Raw genomic sequence first — 25,871 nt, forward strand, 5'->3', positions numbered from 1 at the left:
TATAAGGTTTGTGTGTGTGTGTGTGTGTGTGTGTGTGTGTGTGTGTGTGTAAAATGGGAAACACTTTGCATGATGAATACTTTTATCTGGATCATGGTTACTGAAACTGTCCGTGGAAAAGGCAAAATGGTGAAACAGAGAGAGAGAGAGAGAGAGAGAGCAGTAATAAAAAACTGAGATCACAAAGGTGAATACAAGCTACCAATTTTCGGCCGCAAATCATGGGAGAATTACGATCCTCAAATGTTGTCAGCCTGCCTGTTACGTTACATAGCGCACCCAGGAGCAAGATAAAATGAATGGATACGTTTTGCCCTTCTTATACTAATAAAACACAATCAGGGACTGGAGAATTGCCTTCCACTTGACGATCTCAATTTCAATAACACAGGAAAAAAAAATGGTCACCGTCACTGCTACAGAGGATACAGTAAAAATTAAGTTACAGCTAACAGAGTACCTGAGGATATGAATGCAAAGTGGTTAGGTATGAAGCTGGAGCTGAAGGGTTTCCTTTACAAAGTAATGTATGGTAATATTACTTTTCCTTTACAAAATAATGTATGGTAATATTACTTTTATACCTAAAATATATTTTTGCAAGAGTAACAAGAAATATGAGAATGTTTTGAGATCTCCCATCTTTGTTTAGTACACCTTTGCTATGACGTGGGAGCTGCATCGAGGTTGTTTGTGAATCACAGTGTAGAACTTTGAGCTTATCTCAAAGAACCAAATTCTTCATGTAAAAGAGAAAGGGTGGCAGAATTGATTAACAGGGAAGAGTCGACTATGTCTTTGTAGGCTGGCTGAGACAAAAACAGTACTGAGCAAGCCATCAGACTTTAGTATTATTAAATTAAAAAATGCATCACAAACAGACGGTACTATAATCAACAAGAATTTTTTGCATAAATGTAATGGGATCCAATGCAGGGTTACCTTAGTACAGAATTTTTATTGGTAAGCTATCTGCATTATATTTAACCCGCCACATGCTGGCTATTTTTAGCCCTATGGGTCGCCCCAGTGCCGGCCATTTTTCGACCTTTTTTCTATTGGCTAAAATGATAGATTTTGATGTGGAAACAACGAATTTCGCCATTAAAATGCTCACCGAGGCTCGGAAATGGGTTTTATCGAGTCCTGCATACTTACATTTACGTGAAAATATTTACAAAATGCCTTCACTATGTACTGTACAGCACTGGGTGAGGCACACAGGCAGAGTGAGGCAGAGCGAGCGTGAGGGGGGGAGCGAGTGAGTGTATGGCCTTGACAGCCTGGGGGATGGTAGAGGAACAGTTACCATACATGCCTGCCAATTTTTAACCGCGAATCTCTAAAAATGCAGTCACAGTGAATAATTTGATTTTAAACCATTTTAAAAAGGCACTGGCACGTGGCGGGTTAAGAAAAAGCTTCACCCGGCCCTTAATTATTGGAACTGATCAACATCCAACAAGGCCCTCACACCTAAGGGTGCCTTGCGTAATGAGACCATGATGACGCGGGGTAATTCTAGAGAGATGCTGCTTAACTAATGAAAGCCATCAAAATGAGACGACTGAACACGTGTGGAAGTTAGCTTCTTCACCTTGGTGACGTATTTCACGTTTTAGTCCAGCTGTCATCAGATGAATTAACTTACAAAGGATCATTAGCAATGTGGATGTTAATGAAGACAGTGTCAGATGCATCTGGTTAAAAAAAAAAAAAAAATCTCTGTTAAGATTATAATTCTCCTCTGGGGATAGCTGGAAAAATGACAGCTGAGCCAAGTGATGAAACAGCAACAAAACTCTGGTATCTTTGCTGAAAGATTAAAAAAAAAGAAAAAAAACAGCAGTATTTTGTCTGATAAATTTCAGCTTATACACAAATAGCAGTAAGTCTGCTATTCAGTGGGATAAGCTTATGAGTATCATCTGATGGACAAATAAGTAGATGGCTTCTTGGAAAACAGAACAGATGACAACATAAAACAAGCTGATACAGTTTTAATGACCAACATAACATTGAGCGGGATGCATTGTTCGTAGAATAAATAACACATGGGAAATATACTTTTTCAGTGCTATGGTCATGTTGTTAGTGAAGAATGAAACAGAACACTGAAAATGATGGTTATGAAAGAAATATCCATTAGCCGGCTGGGCTGGGATGGAATAGGCCAGTAGCTATTAAGTTTAAGTGCATAATGTGTGGAGAAACTGCATCACTGGACTATTTTAGAATTATGGTCATGATGATTATAAGTGTTGATGGCCTTGGAGTCCATGGACACAGGTGTACGTCTTGCATCTCTCCGCGCGCGTGCGTGCGTGTGTATATGAGTGTGTGCGTGTGTGTGTGTGTGTAATTCACCGGGTAGGTCAGGATCACTTGATGGTCGTGATCGTCAGCTTTTATCCTCCCGGAAGGGAGCTGAGAGCTCATATAGTCAGATCTAAGGGCAAGGCTGTGACCTTCACACACGCACACACCCGTCCCCTTGCTCAAGGGGGACAGTAACCACCCACTTCGTCAGTGAAACTTTTCGCAACCTGAGCGAGGAGCGAACTCCCGTCTACCAGATGGCAATCGAGAACGCTACCACTGAGCCAGCGGTGTGTGTGTGTGTGTGTGTGTGTGTGTGTGTGTGTGTGTGTGTGTGTGTGTGTGTGTGTAATAAACACTGCACGTTAATCGCGGAGAATCTTGAACCTTCTCTCCTTCAATAGCTTCGCCAGAGATGAGAAAAGAGGGAAAGAAGATCTGGGAAGAGAAGCAATACAACAGAGCTATGATGAACATGAGGGAGGAGAGACTGATAGGAAGAAGAGGAAAATAGCGTTACAAGAAGATAATTAGTGGAGCGATAAGAATGGCAGAGAATAAGGAAATTCGAGAACAGAAGAGGAGAAACAAACAGAAGTAGAACGGAAAAGGAGAGCAGGAGGAGAGAAGGAAAGAAGAAAATACAAAGAAAAAATAGGTTAATGAGATGATAACTAATGGTTGACGAATACTAGGAAACAAAGAATGCAGAAAAAGAAAGACAACTAAGGGATGGGCTGGAGACAAAAGTTACAAGAGTTAATCAATGCTCACAGAGTTTGTAGTCTTAACCAGAAGGATTATGTGGTGACTACATGTGATACAGTATCTGCCTTACATACAAAAACATGTATCTCAAGTAATTATCTGATGTGGCCAAAATAGTACAAGTTTTTTCCTTGCAGTGTAGAAATAGTACAGGTTTATTTCCTTGCTGTGTAATTGAGGTAATGAACCTATACGTTAAGTTACATGGACAGACATTGTATCGAAAAACATGGCTCCTTATCATGACAGTGTGACTATACTGTATTTGCGTCCTTCACCATGCGGTGGAAGCTGTATTGATTTTGCTCTATATGTGTCTTTCTTTATCATCCTTTCTTTGTTCTTTGTTCTAAATATGGATGCTATTAATTTATTTATTCATTAATCAATTCAAACAAAGTTCAGTGACACACACACACACACACACACACACACACACACACACACACACACACACACACACACACACACACACACAAACACACACACACACACACATATATATATATATACAAACACACACACATGTGTTCGATTCAGGGCAAAGGCTTCAGGGCCTATTTGTTGGGGACAATGACCTATCCCATGGCCCAGTGAACTTCCTACACCCCCACATGTCACCACTTCGGCACTAACACCAATCAACCATATTGAATACATGCTAGGGCTGTCTCATACAGGGCTGTGTATTGTTATATATATATATATATATATATATATATATATATATATATATATATATATATATATATAGCCCGACGCCCTAATCCCGCAATGGGTGGCCGCAGATAAAACGCCTCCAAGTCGCTCTGTCACCCACCATTTGACTACCCTCCCCCCAAATAACCCCCCCTCCCTTATATACCCCTCAACTCCATCCCTCCACCTCATCCTCGGTCTACCCCTCCCTCTCCCTCCCTCTACCTCACCCACATACACCCTCTTAGTCAGTCGTTCACTCGCCATTCTCTCCACATGTCCAAACCACATCAATGTATTTCTCCTAATCTTCTCAACCACATCCACATCCACCCCACAATGTTCCTTCACTTCTTCATTCGTCAAAAACTATCATGCAGTGACTTCGTAACTTCCTTACTCACCTCCCTATTTCTCATCACTGCTTTCAGTGAACCAACAACCTTCCTTCCCTGCTGTACCCTTTCACGGACTTCATCCCCCAAAGTTCCATCCTTACTCATCACACTACCCAAGTACTTGAATGCACTCACATTCTCCATATCCTCACCATCCAACCTCACTGTACATTCTGTGACATCATTCCTCTCAAACACCATAACTTTACTTGTGTTTACATTAACTTTCAGTTTCCTCCTCCTACACACTGTCCCGATTTCATTCACCAAACCTTGCAACTCCCATTCATCTTCACTCAACAATACTGTATCATCAGCAAACAGCAACACCGGAATCTTCCAAACCTCACCCTCATTCATTAGAGCCACCCCCACATCCACTGCCCTACCTTGCACCTCCTTTACAACCCCATCCTCGGAGTCCCCAGGGGGGGGGGACCATAAATGCCCCCACCATCCGCCCCTCTCCCGATGACGACTCGAGGTGCCTGGAACCACTGTCTGACTCTCTTCTTCTTCATTTCTGCAACATTCGCGGCCTTTCCTCTAACTTTCGCTCTATTGAGCACCACCTCTCCTTCTCTAAACCTCACCTTCTTTTCCTAACTGAGACTCAGCTGTCTGAGGCAACTGACAGCAAACCCTTTTCTGTATCCTCCTACTTTCTCTATACTCATTTCAAAGCCAAAGGTGGCTGTTGTGTATATATTCGCAACGACTTATCTTGCTCTCGTGTTCCTAAACTCGATTCTTCTGAATTCTCTACACTCTGGCTTCGGCTTTCCTGTCATTCTCTGACTAAATATATCTGTGCTGTTTACTTATCCCCTAATTCTACTGACTATCAAAAATTCTTCGACTCTCTTACTTCTACGATGGAACACATTCTATCCATTTCTCCTTTCTCTGGAATCTCCATTCTAGGAGATTTCAATGTTCACCACCAACTTTGGCTCTCCTCTCCTTTCACGGATCCACCTGGTGAACAAGACTACATCTTCTCTATCCTTAATGACCTAGAGCAGCTTGTACAGCATCCTACCCGTATCCCTGACCGCCTTGGAGAGAGCTCCAACATACTTGACCTCTTCCTCACAACTAATCCTTCTGCTTACTCTGTTAATCTTTTCTCTTCGTTGGGCTCCTCCGATCACAACGTTATTACCTTAACCTGTCCTATCACTCCGGTACGGCCTGTGGACCCTCCAGGGAAACGTCATCTGTGGCATTTTGGAGCCGCGGACTGGGAGGCCCTCAGGCAGTACTTCTTTAATTTTCCCTGGGATGATTATTGCTTCCATGGCCGGGAGCCATCTGAGTGTGCCTTGTGCATTACGGAGGTTATACTCTTGGGCATGGAAGCATACATTCCTTTCTCATATCCTTTGACTAACGCAAGAAAGCCTTGGTTTAATCACACTTGTTCTAATGCTGTCCGCAACAAGGAGAGGGCCTACAAAAGGTACCGGAGCCAACCCACCCCTGAATCACATCATCTTTACGTTTCTGCCCAGAATTGTGCTAAGTCTGTTCTTCGCTCTACTAAAAATAATTTCATCCATACTAAATGCTCTCAACTTTCCAACTCGAATTCTTCCCGCTCCTTCTGGTACCTTGCCAAAAATCTTTCTAACAACTTTACCTCATCATCCTTCCCACCTCTTTTCAACTCTGATGGTGCTGTAGCTATTTCTTCTACTGATAAAGCAGATCTCTTCGCACAGACTTTCTCCTCCAATTCCACCTTAGACAATTCCGGTGCTGTTCCTCCATCACTTCCCCCCTCTGACCTCCTCATGGCTGACATTAAAATTTCTTCAGTTAATGTATTTTCTGCCATCACTGGCCTCAGTACTAACAAGGCATATGGGCCTGATGGGGTCCCTCCTGTTGTTCTCAAGAACTGTGCTTCTGTGCTTACACCCTGCCTAGGCAGACTCTTCCGCCTTTGTCTGTCAACTTGTACCTTTCCTTCTTGCTGGAAGTTTGCTCTCAGTCAGCCAGTCCCAAAGAAGGGTGACCACTCCCAACCCTCCAACTATCGTCCAATTGCTTTAACCCGCAGCGTCCCGTCGACGTACTTCCACGTCCTCACATTATGTCACAGCCAATCCCGTCAACATACTTCAACGTCCTGCAATTGCAAGGTTCATAATTTCCACAATTTTCAAAATTCGCGCGAGATTTTCGATTCGCCCACGTACCCAAGCCTCCCCTACCTGCCGCCAGGCGGGCAGCATCCTAGACCCCGCGTGACCCGCGCTCGCCCTTGTCTCGGTCACTCACCTGCTAGCAGTGACCCAGGTCAGACATGGCGCAGAAAGGTCTCTCAGACGAGGAAATAGCATCCGCCCTGGAAGCCTTCACTGGAGATAGTGATTCTCCACTTGACGATGATGTAGTAGATCGTGATTACGTCCAGCCAGAGGAAGAAATAAGTAGCAGTGATGAGGAGGTCCCTTCGCCCCGAAAAACGCGGTATGTGACATACCGTAAGGCAAGGGAAGGCCAGCCTGCTCCCCAACCACGAGCACAGCTATCTCTCCATCCCGAATCTGATGAGGACGAGGATGAGGACGATGAGGATGACGAAGGCTTAGGACGTGATATCGCCGCGTGGTTGGGAAAAGAGAAAATATCACCACGAGGATCAGAAGGTGGGGTGAGACGACATTTAAGGTATGGTGAAAGTACTTTGTCTGGGGAAGTGGCAAGTGGTGTGGTGGGATTGCTGGGAGAAAGGGAAAGTGTTGTGGCGGCAGCGCGGGGTGAAAGTGAGAGTGGTGTGGGGGTAGTGCGGGGTGAAGGGGCAAGTGGTGTGAGGGAGGCAGCACGAGCACATGGTGCACATAGGCCTAGGGGAGAGGAGGTGGAGTCACTCCCCAGCGCTTCTTTCGCCCCTGAATATTCCCAAACTTCCTCCCCACAGCCCCAGGATGTGGGGAAAGGAAAGAAAGGGAAGGGAAAGGGTAAAGGAAAAGGGAGAGGGAAGAGAAGTGTGAGTGATGAGAGGCGCCGCTCTCCACCTCCCCAACCTCCCCCACCACCCTCACCTCCCCACCCTGACGAAGGGGACGATGGTGACGTGGCTGGAGACGGTGGTGTCACGTGGAACTGGGAAGATGGGAGTAATTTTACTCCCATCATTCACCCTTTCACTGAGGAATGGCGGTCAGGTTGCACGGCTCCAGGTGTAAATGCAGGTTCGTCAAGGGTGGATTTTTTTCAACTTGTTCTTTGGTGAGGCGTTTGTGGGGCGCATAGTTGAACAAATTAATATTTTTTCACAATCACAGCGCCGTGAAAGTGAACGTTTGGGAACCACGAGCAGGCATTCCCAACAGTATGACTATCCCGTGACAATTTCAGAGATGTTCCTATTTTTGGCCCTGGTTATCTTGATGGGTGTGGTAAGGAAAACCAAATTCCTGCCTACTGGACAACTGACCCAATCATCCTCACACCTTTCTTTGGAAAGGTGATGAGTCGTAACCGATTTCAGTATATTCTCGGCCGCCTCCACTTTTTTGATGCAGAAGATCCAGCCAATGCAAATAACACCAATAAAATGAGGAGAATTAGGCTGGTATTTGATCATTTACGGCAAATGTTCCGCTCCTCATTTTATCCCTACAGAGACCTCATCATAGACAAGAGTCTTGTGTTGTGGAGAGGCAATATTTCCTTTAGGCAGTACATACCCAGCAAGATACACCGTTTCGGGTTCAAGATCTTTGTTATGTGTGACTGTAAGACTGGTTATGTGCAAGACATAGTCTTGTTCACGGGCGCACAGACAGATATAACAGAAGATCGGAGTATAGGACTCTCTGGGGCCGTGGTGAAGACAATGATAGAAGAGTACCTTCATCGTGGTCATGTGTTGTACCTGGACAACTGGTGCACTAGCCCTCTTCTCACTAGGTTCCTCCACCAACACGACACCGGAGTCTGTGGTACAGTCAAGAGAAACCATCGCCATATGGTCAAGATAGGGAGGAAACTTGACAAGAACGAGGTGGTTTTCTTCCAGGCCAATAACATCCTTGCAACCCTGCGGAACCACAACAGGGAAGTTTTCCTCCTATCAACTGTTCACAGCCCCCTGATGCACCGCACAGACTCCGTGGATCACCGTAGCGAGAGGAGGCGCAACGTATGGAAACCCGAGTCTGTACTTGCCTATAATCTGAACATGAGGCAAGTTGATCAGTCAGACTCGATGATTTCAAGTGTTGACTGTGCCAGGACCACGATGAAGTGGTACAAGAAACTCTTTTTCCACTTGCTCGACATCACGGTCCTGAACGCCCACTACCTGCACACAATGACCACCGGAGTATCCGAGACCTTTGAGGGGTTTGTGAGGGAGCTGGCACGTGAAATAATCGCCAAGCATGCCCAGGACAGACCCACACACTGCACCCGCACCCCCATGGCTGCTCAGCCTCCCCTACGTCTTGCAGGACGCCACTATCCCAGCGCAATCCCTTCCGACCCAAACCGTCATAAACCCCAGCGTCGCTGCCATGTATGTAAGCACTCGACAGTCAGACCATCCACTCAGAGAAAAGACACAAGATACGAGTGTGTCGAGTGCAATGTTGCGTTGTGCCTTCAGCCTTGTTTCAAGGAGTATCATAATTTCCTACACTATTGAAACTGTGTGGGAAGGCGAAATGACGCTCATTATAATGGTTAGGCCAGTCAGTAGGTGCTAAGTCAAATATAAAGTTGAAACGGGTGTTATTTTTTCAGAAAAGTAATGTATAAGTTGAGAATTAGTGTAAGTGGAAAGAATTGATATCAAAACTACACCCACTGTGTAAATCTGGTCAGTAAATATGTGATAGCAAGGAAATAAAGTGGAAACGGGTGTAATGTTAGCATGAATAAAATGTATAAGTTGAACAATAGTGTAAGTTGTAATAATTGATGTCATGAGTACACCCACATTCTGGTCAATAAGTATGTGATAGGAATTATATACAGTGGAATTTGTTGTAATGTTAGTAGTAAGGTATTTTATAAGTTGAATACTAGTGTAAGATGAAACAAATGATATCGCGATAACACTCCCTGTGTAAGTACGCGCAAATATGACGCTCAGTTCCATCGTAAGTTCTGAAATTATGTGATATCAATTATATCAAATGTAAACATGTGCAATGTTAGTGGAGAATTATTATATAAGTACAAAAATAGGTTGTAAGTTGAAATAGTTGTCATAGCGACTTCACCGTGTGTGTTATTATGCGCTATTATTACGCTATATATTTACGTAAGGCCTGAAATAATCTCAAAACAGTTCTATAAAGTTGAAAAGTGTATAATAATATTAGAAAAGTATTATGGAAGTATAAAAAACACAATACGAGTTGAAACAACAGTCACAGCGAGTTCACTCACTACGTAAATAAGCGCTAACATTACGCTAAATGTTATCAAAAGGCCTGTGAATACGTAAAAACAGTTCAATAAAATGTAAAATGGTATAATGTTATTGTAGAAGTATTATGTAAGTAAAAAAAATTATATGAATCATGATTTTAGAATGTTAGCGATTCATCATGACCAAGTTGGCCGATTTTGCTCGTTTCGCACGATGGTACAATGCTTATTTCTGCTCTGTTTTTGTATAAAATCCAATATACTCTTTTATCATATGTTTTTATGTTTGTAATAAATACATATCTACTTACTTTCATTGGTTTCCCAGACTTATAATACCATAGAAAACGTTAGAGGCTCAGACCGCCTACAGAGAACACGGGGCCAGGTGGTACCAAGGCATACCTGGTTAGGGTAATTAGGGACCCCGGGGACCAATTTCATTGCCACTGACCATTGTTTCTGACCAAAAGCGAAAGTTTAAGCAAAAAAAAAAAGGGTCAAAAAATGGTCAGGATTGGGGGGTACCAGTGGTCAAAAAGTGGTAGGGACGGGACGGGTTAACGTCCTGTATTTCAAAAGTTTTCGAGTCAATTCTCAATAGAAAAATTTTAAGACATCTTTCCTATCACAACCTTCTTTCCGATCGTCAGTATGGGTTCCGTCAGGGACGCTCCACTGGCGATCTTCTCACCTACCTTTCAGACTCCTGATCATCCTCCTTTCGGGACTTTGGCGAAAGCTTTGCCATTGCACTTGACATCTCAAAGGCTTTCGATCGAGTCTGGCATAAATCTTTACTTTCCAAACTGCCTTCCTACAGTTTCTATCCTTCTATCTGTGCCTTCATCACTAGCTTCCTTTCTGGTCGTTCTATAGCCCCTGTTGTAGACAGCCATCGTTCTTCTCCTAGATCTATCAACAGTGGTGTTCCTCAGGGCTCTGTCCTATCACCAACTCTCTTCCTTTTATTCATCAATGATCTTCTAAGCTGTACATCTAACCCTATCCTCTCATACGCTGATGACTCCACCCTTCACCTTTCCATTCGGTTCCCGCAACGCCCATCTCAACAGTTACTTCAACAAACAAGGGATGAGGCTATGGCACACCTAATGTCTGACTTGGCTCGTATCTCTGACTGGGGTAAAAATAATCTGGTTGTTTTTAATGCATGAAAGACTCAGTTTTTACACCTATCAACCCGACAAAGTCTTCCACAGGTATACCCACTAATGTTTAATAATATTCAGCTTAATCCTGCATCATCCTTGAACATGCTTGGGGTTTCATTTACTTGGGACTTATCTTGGAAAGATCATATTTCATCTCTTGTAAAATCTGCTTCCAAGAGATTGGGTGTGCTAAGCCGACTCTGCTCTTTCTTTACCCCTGCACAATTGTTGACTCTATATAGGGGTTTTATCTGCCCCTGTGTGGAGTACAACTCTCATGTGTGGGGAGGCTCCCCACATACAGCTCTTCTCAATAGGATGGAGTCAAAGGCTTTTCGTTTCATTAACTCTCCTCCTCTTACTGACTCCCTTCAACCTCTGTCTCTTCGCCGCACTGTTGCATTTTTATCTCTTTTCTATCGCTACTTTAATGGTCACTGCTCCTCTGAACTGTCTGCTTGCATTCCTCCACCTCTACGACGGGCGCGTAGCACCCATCTGGCAGCAAACTCTCATCCCTTTTCTGTTCAACTCTCTAATGCAAGAGTTAACCATTACTCCCAGTCTTTCATTTATGCAACAGGTCAGCTCTGGAACTGTCTCCCTCTGTCTGTATTTCCTGCTGCCTATGATCTCCAGTCTTTCAAACGCAGTGTGTCCAGGCATCTCAAAATGATCGGATCTTGAATTTGGCTCTCTATTGTATTTTGTTTTTCTCTTGGAGGGAACTGTTACTGCGGGCTCATGGCCTTTGGTTCCTTCTTCCTCGCATATATATATATATATCTATATATATATATATATATATATATATATATATATATATATATATGTATATATATATATTAAACAGCCATGGAGACATCACACAACCTTGTTTCAGTCCTACATTGAAATCAAAGAAGTCACTCAGCTCACCATCCACTCTCACCGTACCCCTAGCTCCTTCGTACATACTCTTCACAGCACTCAAGAATTTCCCCTCCACTCCATATATTCTTAATGCCTTCCACATATATACCTTGCCTATCTATTCTGTCATAAGCTTTCTCCAAGTCCATGAATGCAGTATACATTTTCTTTCCCTTCTCTAGATACTTCTCCACTAAACATCTTAGAACAAATATCTGATCTACACACCCTTTTCCTTTCCTAAATCCCCCTTGTTCTTCTCCAACTAGCTCCTCTGTCATATGCCTAACCATATCAATGAGTATTCTACCATATAATTTACCAGTCACACTAAGAAGGCAAATACCCCTATGGTTACCACATACTTCTCTTTCCCCTCTTCCTTTGTATAAAGGAACAATTATACCTGATTTCCAGTCCTCTGGAACCCTTCCCTCTTCCCAAGCCAATCTCCACAACTTCCATATCCACTCCACAACAATCTCACCCCCATACCTCAGCATTTCACCACACACTCCGTCAATTCCTGGGGCCTTTCCCAACTTGATCTTCGTTGCTTCCACTACTTCCGCCCTACTGATCTCTTCCTCCCTCCTCTCATCTCTTCTCCTCCCAGCCATTCCCCAACCATTTATACTCGCACTGCTTTCACTCTCTACATTCAACAAATCCTCAAAGTGCTTCTTCCATCTCCTCAATTTCTCTCTCTTCTCCACCAACAATCTATTATTCCTATTTTTTACTCCCCTACTATTTCCCCTTTCACACTGTCTTACTTTCTTTACCTCTTTCCAAAACAATTTCTTACTCTCCCTCCATTTCACACTCAGATTCCTCCCAAACTCTTCATCCACTTTCTTCTTACTCTCCTTCACCAGTCTCTTCACCTCCCTTCTCCTGCTCACATATACCTCTCTCTTCTCTCTTTCATCTTCTCCCCTACCTCTACTCGCCAACCATTCACTATATGCCTTCTTCTTTTGTTCCACAGCTCGTTTCACCTCATCATTCCACCATGCTGTCCCTTGCACACCCTTGCATCTCCTCCTCACTCCACAAACCAACTCACACGCAGAGCTTATCTCTTCCGTGAATATCTTACATACGTCTTCCAATAGCCAATAGCCATGCCACGTTGAGTACACCACTTCCCGTCCGATCAGCGAAGTTAAGCAACGTTGGGTCTGGTTAGTACTTGGATGGGTGACCGCCTGGGAACACCAGATGCTGTTGGCATAACGTTGTCCCTACGTGTCAAGTGGGGTTGGTGGAGGATTAGTGCCCCTCCCTGTAAAACAATTAACTCTAAGCCCTTGCCCACCCCGTTTGGGATACATGGCGTCTGGCAATGAATGAATGAATTTATCGTATTTAGCAAACCAAACAATAACAACACTTGCTGACGTTTGAGGTCAAGAAGATCAAGAAGTCTTCCACCCCTTCCATCTGCTCTAGCTCATACCTTCTCAATCTTTCTTCCACTATGCTCTTATACTCTGCCATATTCTCACTATCTTGCAAATTCTCCGCTCATCTCACAGGAACTGTTTCCTCCTGTCTTCCCCTTCGTCTCCTCAACCATTTTCTTTGCAGCTTTACCTTGGCCATCACTAAGTGATGGTCCGAGACTCCATTCCCCCACCCTCTCCACAATCATGCATCCAACACTAACTTGTCTTCTCATTCGCTCATCCACACACACATAGTCTATCATTGCCTTTCGTTCAACAAGCTCACCATCCATCCTCCTCATTACTCTCCATGTATACCGGTGGATCATCTTGTGCCGAAAGTAGATGTTGGCTATTGCCAACCCCTTACCAGCACAGATGTCCACCAAAGCACTACCATTCCCATCTACTTCAGCTGGCACACCCCACTGACCGACAACTCCATCCACTCGTACATTCCCAACTTTGCCATTCATGTCTCCAATCAAGAGCACTGTCTCGCTCCTCTCAAATTTGTCCATACATGCTTCTACTCTCGCCCAAAACTCATCTTTCACTCTTGCCACTCGGTCCTCTGTCGGAGCATACACACACACACACACACACACACACACACACATATATAATATATATATATATATATATATATATATATATATATACGGTATATATATATATATATATATATATATATATATATGTGTGTGTGTATGTGTATGTGTTCTTACATAATTGTTCATACCTAAATGTATCTTTACAGGCATGAGTCAAGGTTGTACTGTCCCGTGTATTAAACCATTTTTACCATACATATCCTTGAATTTATGGATAGTTTTGGCACACACTACTTCATTCTGTAGTGCATTCCACTGATCAATCGCCCTATCTGGGAAATTGAATTTTCTTACGTCTTTATCACCTCCATTTTTATGCAGTTTTTTACAATGTCCCCTTGCTGATGCTTCACCAAATGATATATAATCATTTATGTTTACTTTCTCTTTCCCTGAAATGCACCTGTACAGCAGAATCATGTCTCCCCTTCTCCTTCTCTCCTGCAGCGTTGGTAGATTCAATCTTTTTAGTCTTTCTCCATAGCTTATATCCCTTAAGCTTGGTACCCATCTTATATCGGCCCTTTGTACTTTTTCAATCTTATCTGTGTGTTTTTTGAGATAAGGATTCCAGACTACTGATGTATACTCCAGGGTTGATCTGATGAATGATGTTATTATCTTCCTCAGCATATCTTCATTTATATATGTGAATGCTATTCTCATATTAACAAGCAATGTATACCTGTTTCGTACCTTCTCACTGATGTGAGCATCTGGAGATAGTCTGTTAATGATAATTACTCCTAGGTCCTTCTCCTTTTCTAATGTGTGTAGGGTTGATCTTCCTAATTTATAATGCCATTCTGGTCTTTTCTCACTTTTACCAAATTTAATTACATGACAGTTATCGACATTAATTTCCATTTGCCATTTATTGCTCCATTCGTGAAGCTTGTTCAATTTCTCTTGCAGCTCTTTTTTAGAATCTATGTTAGTAATTTTGCTTTGAATTTTTGCATCACCTGCAAACATATTTAGATACCTTCCATTTCTAATATTAGTGTCTATGTCATTTATATATACTAAAAACATAATTGGTGCCAGCACTGAGCCCTGTGGCACTCAGCTGGTCACTTCCTCCATGATGAGTAATTTCCCCTTAATATTGTTCTCATTTCCCTTTTTATGAGATAATCCTGCATCCAACAATACAGATTGCCCTGGATACCTCCTTGATGGTACAGTTTCCATAAAAGTCTTTGGTGCGGTACTCTGTTAAATGCTTTCTTAAAATCTAAATAGATACTGTCCACCCATCCATCTCTTTTCTGTAATGTTTCTATAGCTCTATCATAATAGCTTAAAAGATTAGTAACACATGATTTTCCCTTCCCAAAACCGAACTGCCTTTCTGTTCTCATACCGTGTTCTTCCAGATGTTTTACCCAAACTTCCCTTATCAACTTTTCTAGTATCTTACTTACAACAGTGGTCAGTGATACTGGTCTGTAGTTGAGTGGATCCTGCCTATTCCCTTTCTTGAACAGGGGAACAATGTTTGCTTTCTTCCAAATATCAGGTAGTTTACCTTGACATAAGGATTCCTTAAATATTAAATACAATCATCTGCTTAGCTCTTGTGCACATTCAAGCAACATCCAACCTGAAATTCCATCAGGACAATTTGCTTTTCCTTTGTCCAATTTACGTAACTCGTCTTGTACTACTTTCTCTGATATTTGCATATGTGGTAAAAACATGTGGGCACACACATTCCATAATTATCATCTCTCTCAAAATTTCTTTTTGTAAAGACTGACTGAAAGTTTTTATTTGGTACTTCACAAATATCTTTTTTTTGTGTATTGATGATCTCTTCATCGTAAAGGACTGTATTTTATCTTAACTTTGGTTTTACTTCGGATGTAGCTGTAAAAAAGCTTAGGTTAATCACTACTTCTAGTTACAATGTCCTCCTCAAACTGTCTCTGAGCCTCTCTCCTTATCTTTGTACAATCATTTCTTGCCTGTTTATAGTTGTTATATGCCCTCTCACTATTGTGTCTTCTGTATCTATTCCACAGCAAGTCTCTTTTTTCTTTTGCTTTTTTACACTCTGTATTAAACCATTTCTTTATTTTCATTTCTGATTCTTTGTGCTGTGGGATGTAATTTTGGACGCCTGTTTCATAAAGATACACAAAATTTTCTATACATAATATTTAAATCTTGTCCTGTAAATTCTTTTTCCCAATCTACTTGTAAGAAGTACTTCTTCAGGTCATGATAATTGCCCTTTTTGTAATTTAGACTCTTTTTTTAACTCTCATTGCTGGTAACGTCATATGCAATCCAGAAGGCACAATTTAATACTACATGGTCGCTTTTGCCGAATGGGGGTGATATATTGCCAATTTCATTTTCCTGCCTGGTAAATATTAGATCAAGTACGGATGGATCATCAAGTCCTCTTTTTCTGGTGCGTTCCTTTACATGCTGTGTTAGGAAGAACTCTTGCACAAGATCTAAGAGCTTTTGATCCCAACTGCTTTCATGGCTTTTTACATCTAGAGTATTCCAATTATATTTGAACTGAAGTCTCCAGTTAGTAAAATTCTTTCAGATTTCTCTTCCACTCTGTGTAATAATGTTCGTAAACTCTGAATTGTACTTTCTGCCAGGTCTTCATAATCCTTCCTTGTGTCACTCTTTCCCAGCTGTTTGGTTAGGTGGCATGCATTAATTTGCCACAATTAAGTTCCCGTCTTATGTGTTAATTTTCAATGCAATCAGTTCCGCTTGTGAGGGTATATCTAGTTTTATTTCTTTGGCATGCAGATTTTTCTTTGTTAAGATTATAGTTTCTCCTCCCTTTCTTAAATTTCTGTCTCTTCCCCATATAATGTATTTCTCTAATTTTAGGGTATCGTTTGCAGTGGTGTACCTGAGGGGGGGCGGGGGGGGGGGGGCTGTTTGAAACTGCCCCCCGGGCCCCCAATTGAGGGGGGACCCCCCAAAGTCATAAAAATTTATTAGCTTTTTTATTAATATTTAAAACTATATATATTTATCATCCCGACAATCCCAGCTGAGATATAAGATAAGTTTTGAGAATGAGGGGGGGCTAGGTTCTTTGCGGGGCCCCCCCTCCCTGGAGGGGGGGGCCCCCTCAAAGAACCTAGTCCCCCGGGCCCCCAAATCTCTAGGTCCGCCCCTGATCATTTGATATATTTGGGGTTAATGTGGTTTCAGTTAGGCAGATAATGTGTGGTTCCTTTTCTTTGATATAGTCTTCTATCTCAAATAATTTTGACTCCATTCCATCTACATTTGAGTACATCAACCTAACCATCTTATTTACACACTTGCCATGATTTAAGTCTACTGCCTTCCTCCTTTCTCTTCCCTGTTGGTTATGTACCAGTTTCCTACCTGTAGTCCAAGTACTTTGTAAAAAAAAAAAATACTCATCTCTTCTGATCTTCCCTCGTTCTTTGTTTTTGCCTACTCCTTCTCCTCTTTTTGTATTCCCAATTCCTCCTGAGTTAGGCATTGTTTTATCCATACTTTTTTAAATTCCTCTTTTTCCATGAGTTTATTTGCATTTTTTAGTATTGCTTCCACAGTGTTCACACTGTGGAAGGTTACTTTCAGAGGCCTTGTCTTACTTCTCTCATATCTCCCTAGCTTTTTGTGTTCCTCGATGTCTTTTTTGCAGATTTCCTTTGATACTTCCTTCAATATGTCATTATATTTGCCATCTCCTTTTTGTCTCTTGAAATTTAGTTTTTTATTTCGTCCTTCTCTATGCCGGTGATTACTATAGATTTATTGATATCTGCAGTATCTTTGACCAATTTAGGGTTATTTTTGATTATTTTCTTCACTTCCTTTCTAGTGCTTTTTTCTTCGACTCTTGTTTCTAAGTCTTTCCTAACTTTCACCATTTCAGCATATGTCGTTTCTACATCGTCTTTGTAACTCTGCAACACTTCATTCACGTGGGTTAACTTCTCTTCAGTTTCATTATTTTGGTCTATCAGACTACTTGCTTGCCTAACTATCTCTGTATCATTTTTGAATTCCTCCATAATACTCTCACGGTTAACAACGGTACTTGCCATTTCACTGATCTTCCTATTAAGTGAACATACCTCAAATGTCAACTAATCTATTGTTGTCTCTTTCCTGTTTAATTCCTTTACTAATTTTTCATTTTCTTCCTTCTGCATACGCAGTTCTTTCTTAATGACATCCATTTCGCTCTGAAATGCCTTTTCCAATCTGATCATCCTTTCTACTAATTTGTTGAATGCTTCCATTTCGACTAGTTCCTGGTAGAAATCGTCCTGTTTCCTACCCCTTTCTCTCTTCCCAGCTCCTTCCATATTCGCTTCACTTAATATGGTGGTCCTTTTTATGTTAATAATAAGAAAAAATGTTTTTACTTACAATTTGTGCATCTTAACTCGCCTGTGGTGCCGTACGGTAGTCGAAACAGCTAACTGGTTCATGACACCCACACGTTGAAGACATGTAACCAATTCCGACTGGAACTTCACTTCAACAAGGGGAACAAACACACAGCCAGCCATCCTCTATATTATAACATCCATCTGGCTCAGCTACATCTATTATCCCTTCAACTTATGAGACTTGGAAGCACCTGTCTCGGAGTATAATGACTTCCTTAGTATGTTCACTGTCCTGCTCATCATCATCATGATCATCATCATCATCATCATCATCCGGACCTCCTTTCCCACCCTAGGGCAGGGTGAGGAGTACTAACGTCCAGACAGCCAAAGTTGGCCCACTCCAATGGGCCACGCTTTCATTCACTCATCATTCAAGCCCCCGGAATCCTGGCTCTATCTGATACGCCCAAAACTTTCATCACATTCAGTAGCCTCACATAAACGTATCCAACAGAGTCAGTCCGAAGGCTGTCACTGTAAAAATGGTGCCAAATCCCTGCTCATGCACATCTTACAACATTCATCCAGTCAGCTCGATCTCTTCTCAGTCCCCTAGCTTTACCGACTTCCTTTACCTCTCTTCCTCACACGCTCATCCGCCATATCCTTCCACCTTCTCCTTGGCCTACTTCGCCTCCTCGCTCCTTCAAATTTGCTCGGATATACATTTTTCACCACTCTATTGTTAACCATTCTCTCCACATGAACTCAGTACACTTACTTCGATTCTGGTGTCAACAGACTTCCCCACTCCGCATCTTTCATGAATCACATTATTTCGCATCCTATCCACTCTCTGTACTCCACATACATTCCCCAGCAGTCCCATCTCCACTGCTCTCACTCCTGACTTTTAATTTTCATGCCACATCATAGTCTCACATCCGTAGGCTATATTAAAGTTGGCACTAACACTCCTTCATGTCAACCTCGTGCAGCTGGAACACTCAAGCTTCTCTTTCTTATCTAGGCCTTCATAGCACCAGCTACCTTCCTTCCTTGTGTCACTCTACTTTCCATTCTTTTGCACATTTTTCTCTCTTTTCTGTCACTGTACCCAGGTATTAGAACTCTTTAACCAATTCCAGGCACTGTCCATCCACTGTAACATCACACTGAGAGTCGCCTTCTCTCTCGATTACAATCACTTTACTCTTTTCTACATTTACTCTCGAGGCACGACGCTCACAGACACCTACAAAACTCTGCACTACTCTACCAAGCTCTTGTCCGGTATTTGCAAGTAGCACTTCATCATCAACATATAACAAATTTGAGATATTCCATCACAACATTGTCGCACTCCCACATCCATCGTGAACCATTCACTTAGATGCCCATTAACCCTTACACATGCCTCACTACCATCATAAAAACTCTTGACGGCACCTTGCAGTTTACCATGTACACCGTAAATGCGCAAAACCTTCCACAATCCTTCTCTGTCTAGTTTGTCGTATGCTTTTTCCAGATTCATAAATGCCATACACACCATATAGCTCTTCTTACAAGTCTTCCTCATTATCTGTCTCATTGCAAATATTTGATCCACACATCCCATGCCACTCCTAAAGCCACCCTGTTCATCACTCACTAGGACTTCTGATATCTCTCTTACTTTCTAATATTTCTTTCATAGACCTTCTCTATAACTCTCAAACTTATGTCACGATAATTCTTGCACTCACTTCCCTCACCTTTATTTTTGTACAGGGGTACAATCACAGCCTTTTTCCACTCTGTTGGCAGGATTTCTCCAACAAGCACTTAATTCTGCTCTCTCCACTACACTTAATCATCTTTGCATGCACCTCATTAACCCCAGCTGCTTTCCCATTTTTCAGCCGCTGCACGGCGTTCATCAACTGTGCGAGCATCAAGTTTCCTGGCACTTCATTCCTTCTCTGCACACCCCAAAACCAATTTTGTTTAGAGTGGCTCTTCTCTTTCTATTGTCATTCATCAGGCTTTCAAAATAGTCTTCCCATATGGGCCTTACTTCATCCCGATGGGTTAATAATCTACCACTTACATTCTTCACATTTTCACATTTCTTTCGGCCGTCACTTCTACATTTACTCACCTCTTTCCAGAAAAACTTCATTTTTTTCAGAAGTTTGCATTCATTTTTCTTCCTAGATCATCATTTACCTTCTTCTTTTTCCTCTTCACATGCTTCTTGCTCTCAATATATTCAATTCTTATTTCATTTGATCTGCCATTTCTTTGACTTTCACTCTTTCTCACTGACTGCTCCTCTCTTTCCTGGTCCACCTCACAGCTCTCAGTTTGATCTTGCGTACCACAGTCATATGATCTGACAGACCTGCACATCGTCCTCTCACGGCCCTCATATCAGCAACCATTCCCAGCATCGGCCTCTCTACGAACACGTAATCAATCAGGCTTCTCTCAACACGATCTCCCTTCCATCTATACCATGTATATTTATGTGCATCTTTGTGTTTGAAATACGAGTTACAAATGCACAACCTCTTTTCCTGACACATATCCTTCAGTGGCTTCTCATTATCATTTTCTCCTGGTACTCCATTCTAACATATTGTCATCCTCAGGACCAATGTCTGCTCTTCCATTCATATCACTCATTATGATCATTTTATAGCTCCTGGGCATTTCTCCTACTGCTTCATTCAGCTCATCCCAAAACCTGTCTTTCTCTCACTCCTGTCATCACACAGTGCATACGCTACAATCACTGCCACTTTCACCTTCTCAAACTTGAACCAGACATACATGCATCTCAAGTTGACACATTTGTAATCTCTCATTCCACTCTGCCACACCTCATTCATCAACAAAGCAACTCCTTCTTTGCATCTTCCTCGCCTATTCACACCCAATTTTACACATTTCACATCCTCCCACTCCTCCACTTCACACCGTTTCAACATTGTTTCACACAGTGCCATCACGGCATATCTCGCACTCTCGCACATATTCGCCACGTCCACCCTCTTGCTCTCCTCTCACATTTCAAATGGCCATGCGAATCTGCCCATCAAGTTGGGATCCTGGGCAGGTATTGGGCCCTCCAAGGCTCTCTCCGAAACGTCTGCCATGATTAGCTGATTTTAGATAAGGGAATCTGGGGGTACTTAACCCCCCCCCCAAAAAAAAAAAACAAAAAAAAAAACAGTTATTTGTTTACCAACAGCGTAGTACATGGTTTCCTGGGTACAGGAAACCATTTGGCTTGTCACTCAGTGTAGAGACCATAAGGCATCCCTACACTGAGTGAGTGGATGATGGGCATCCCTACCTACCACACTATCAATTGACACTAATCCATTAGAAGTGATATTAGCAAACAGAATTCTTAGAATGAATTACACTGCTTGCTGTTTGGGCGAGGATGCTCTGATGGTGTCTTACTACCACTTTCATCAAATTCTGACAGCTGCACCATCCCAGCGTCATTAGTATTCAATGTTGGCTCTACAGGATTTGACCATCAGCACCTGGCTGCTCCACTCTGGCTTATCATACTCATAAACAGCTGCTGAGATTGTATCTGACTACCCTTCAGCCTATCTATTCATGTTTGCGTACTTTTAGCATCATACCCCATTTGATTGACCTGCGCACCTGAGATGTTGATGGCAACACTCGCCAAGATGCGTTCACAGTATTATGATTTTGCTGGTCTACCATTATATTATGAGGTTTTAATGTTAGTTTGCTTTATTCACGTGGTAATGCATGTATAAACTGCAAGGATTGATATAACCCTACACTGACCTTAGTGAAATGAGTAGCTACTCCTGGTTCGAAAATGTTTGTGCAACAATGGAAATAACTCAGTATGTTCATTCATTCATTGCCAGACGCCATGTATCCCGAACGGGGTGGCCAAGGGCTTAGAGTTAATTGTTTTACAGGGCACTAATCCTCCACCAACCCCACTTGACAAGCAGTATGTTAGCCTAGTAAAAACAAAAGTAGTCTGCAGGACTTTCTTTTTCACAGGAACAAACATAGCCTAAACTAATTCTTCAGTATGAAAGGGAATGTTGTTGTGGTCTGCAGAGATTATAAGTATTGGATTCCAAGGAGAAGAAACGGACAGCACTGGCTACAAGAAGGAAAGTTATGGCAGGGGAACACCTTATTGAAAAATAAGTAGTGAAAATAAATAGCAATGATGAAATAATGGAGTTGTAATAACTACATTAGTGGAAAGTCTGATAATACCCTCATGTATACTGCCTAGTCTTAGTTTTGAGATGCTTTCTGCCTAGTTCAAAATCAATTTTTTTCTCTTATTTGACCTGCTTTCCTTTATACCTTCGTGATTTTCCGGTGCAACAGTGATAATTTCAGTCCATTTGTTTATCACATCTTGGGGATATTTCTTCTTTTATTTCTTTAATCTTCTTGCCGTTCTATCAAAGGCTTGTGTGGTGTGTGTGTGTGTGTGTGTGTGTGTGTGTGTGAGGGGGGGGGGAAGGGAGAAGTAAATATTTAGCGCGATACAACGAGAAGCCAATGGACGTGTCATTGAAAAAAACACACAAAGAAGAAAAAATCAGAATAACATAAAAAGGAGAGAGAGAGAGAGAGAGAGAGAGAGAGAGAGTGTGTTCATACAGTAGCTTCCCGCACTTGCCATTTGAGTGTTGCCATTGACACAGATGTGAACATTTATTCATCACGGCAATTACTTTTTGCTTATTTATAGTGATGAAAGCATACAGTTATTTTGGTTATCAGAAGAACAGATTAAGTATACTTTTCGTGTTTTGATGGTCAGCTGAGTACTTTATTCCTAGGAACATGAGAGGAAAGTATATAAAAATAAATATTATCAAATATCTGGCGTCTTTTGCGAGTATATACATCGTCGGCAGCCAATCAGCAGCGACGAATCAAACACACCCTACTCTCCCCATACATCTCAGGAGCACGTGTCAATCAAATACGGTATAGTAATCCTTAAGTATTTATCAGATCAATAGATTTATATCTAGTATGATTTCCTTTCATCTGCAGCACTCTTCCTGTAGGTTACTTTGCTTCTTTTAGTCAGTCTATTTTATGAAGAGCGTTTGGGCGTTGTCCCTCTTGGGGAGTCCCCGTCCCACACTGTGCCGTACTTTGTACTGGGCAACTTAATCGGATTAGACAAAAGGGGCAAATGACAACTCTCCCTCCCAGCACACCACTCTCTCTCTCTCTCTCTCTCTCTCTCTCTCTCTGCATATAGAAATTGCATTTTCTGTAATTTCTTTCTATAAAAAGTCTATACGGTTTTATGAATTATTAAAATTTGAGGAAAAACCTCGTGACTGACTGTCTCTCTAACATTATTTTTTATTATGACTGATTTTCTCCTTAAAGTATGATGTTTTATTTGTGGTTTATAATATTGATTTATTTTCCACACCACCTCTGAGGTTGAGGAAAAGCCTCCTGACTGTCTTGTTGCGCTCCTATTCAATTTCCACCACATTCCCTCCCTCCCTCCCTCCCTCCGTCTTGCCTTTTCTCCCTTATCTCCGGCCTCTCCAACCTCCCTCCCTCGCTGTCTGCCTATCCCCCTTATCTCCATTCACTTTCCCTCCTCTCTCTCTCTCTCTGTTACTGTCTGTTTGTCAACATTGTTTTCCTTATGAATCTGATACTTTCCTTAAAGTATGATGTTTTATTTGTTCTCTATAATTTCGACTTTTTCCACACCACCTTTGATGTAAAAGTCAAGGTGCCTTTTTTTTTTTTTTTTTATTTAGAGGTTTTCCCCAGGAGGCCTAATCAACAGCTTTTGAGGGAACAATTATAGGTCCTCTGTTTGCCTTCTCTTCTAAAAAATACTTACAGGTATTTACGTTGTAAATAAGTCCTTTTTCTCTACTGTGGAGCACACGAGAGCGAGTAGCAGGAGTAAGAGCATCCATCTCAGGTGGCGGCCAGAGTGGAAATGACCTGGATTAACACGGTCACTCTACCCTTACAAGAGTGGCAACGTTGGAAAGCAACGGTGCCAAGTCTTGTGGTATTTATAAAAAGTCATTGTTAGTATTGGAAAAAAAAAAAAAAAGACATTTATAACATTTTATAGCCTTATTAGAGAATTAAATATATATATACTGTAAATAAACTTCATTTAGAAGTAGTAAATAGCTGACATAAGACAGGGGGGTGTACACGTTTGGCAGAGAGGCGGACGAGGAAATTCCCAAGAGGGACAACGCCTAAACGCGCTTCAGAAAATATACAGACCTTAGGATTTTCTTACTGGTCCTTTGGCAACACTGTCCCCACTCTCTTTGATGGAACTAACATGCATTGAGGTTATAGTTTTCCAGTAGGTTCATCTAACTTCGTCTTAACTGGTTTGCAAGAATGGTTTGCGAGTCTACCTGGTTCATTCTCATATATCTACCAAGAGAATGTAGCTTAGAGTCGTATTTGGGGATGATACTAATTATCAGCCATAACAGCTGCCTTAATCAGGTTAGCCGCCCTTTACTCAACTAGAAGACTGGCAACACCCATCCAGTTTTTCTTGTCAAGTTTTCCTAGATCATAAGTTCTCTCAGTTTAGTCAAATCATCGTCAGTGTTCTCAGAGTGCAGCCACTGATCAAGTAAATCTTGAAGTACTCGAGCATATCCACATGGGTATGATATTTTTGTAAGTGGAAGTGGTTCAGAATTTGAACTTGTAATTTCTGGTTCAAGTTTATAAGTCTTAAGACCTGGATCCGTTACCACCTCATATTCAGCACACTGGTCAAGTACTCAAGTGATAAATATAGGCCCCCTTTCCTATACCCTTAAGTACACTGCAGTAATATTTACCAAGAGTCCCCAGGTCATGAAAGACGACCTGCTTCCTGCTTAAACATTTTAAAGTATCATTAAAAGTATTGCTTACTAAATGGAGGGACTCATGTTCTTGGTAGCATCAAAAGAGTCACTAGTAGAGGCGCCACAAAAAATATGTGAACCACTAAGCTGCCTCAGTTTGTAGGCTGCTCGTGATCTAGTTGAAGCTTGTTTCCTTCGTACTTGAAGTTGTCTCATTTGCATCTGAATCTTGCCTAATTCATGTTGTGCATTATCACTAGGGTATTAACATTTACATTCTGAGCTGCATCACTGTGAATAGCTGGCTCTCGCTCAGAGAGCTCAGGATTCTCATCATTACCATCACTGTGAATGGATCAGTCTTGTTCCATGAGATCATAGCCATTTGTGTCATGATCAGTTTCAACATCTTCACTCCTGAATCAGGCTTAGTAAATTTGGCTTACTAATTTTCACTGAGAAATTTCACTCGCAAGACCTGAGCAACCAGAACTAAGTTCAGATTTAGTAATATTTTCCACCTCAGATTATCTAGGCTCATTTTACAAAAATGTTCTTATATCATCAAAATTAGTCCGCACCATAACTGATAATTATATAATTGCAGCAGGTTCACAGCAAAATTACTATGCTGTCCTGGCAAGGTAGCCATTTTAATTCTATTTTGGTTTGTCCAGGAATATATGTTTCAGCGGCGCTTGAACAAATAAACCTTAGTTTACTTACAAAATCTCTATACAACGTGTCACAGAACTGGGTTCTTTTATATACCAGACAGGTGAACAGTGGGGCGCGCCTACCCAAATAAAATCACTCATAGACTTATACAAAGACGATTAGACACTTCAATTAATAGAGTACTAAACTGGAACAGTTATGTTACTAGGCTGCTT

The 25,871-nt window shown here is 41.8% G+C and overlaps 1 non-coding gene across 1 annotated transcript; it reads left to right on the forward strand.

Moving 5' to 3' along the window:
- The first annotated feature begins 12,779 nt into the window (after positions 1 to 12,779).
- Positions 12,780 to 12,898, forward strand: LOC145394410 (5S ribosomal RNA). The gene has a single exon (XR_013896414.1). It is a non-coding gene; the product is annotated as a 5S ribosomal RNA (ribosomal RNA).
- Positions 12,899 to 25,871: the final 12,973 nt, after the last annotated feature.

Source organism: Coenobita brevimanus, chromosome 3, assembly GCF_032717465.1.
Source record: "Coenobita brevimanus isolate Jiangsu-jjx chromosome 3, ASM3271746v2, whole genome shotgun sequence".
Classification (NCBI taxonomy): Eukaryota; Metazoa; Arthropoda; class Malacostraca; order Decapoda; family Coenobitidae; genus Coenobita; species Coenobita brevimanus.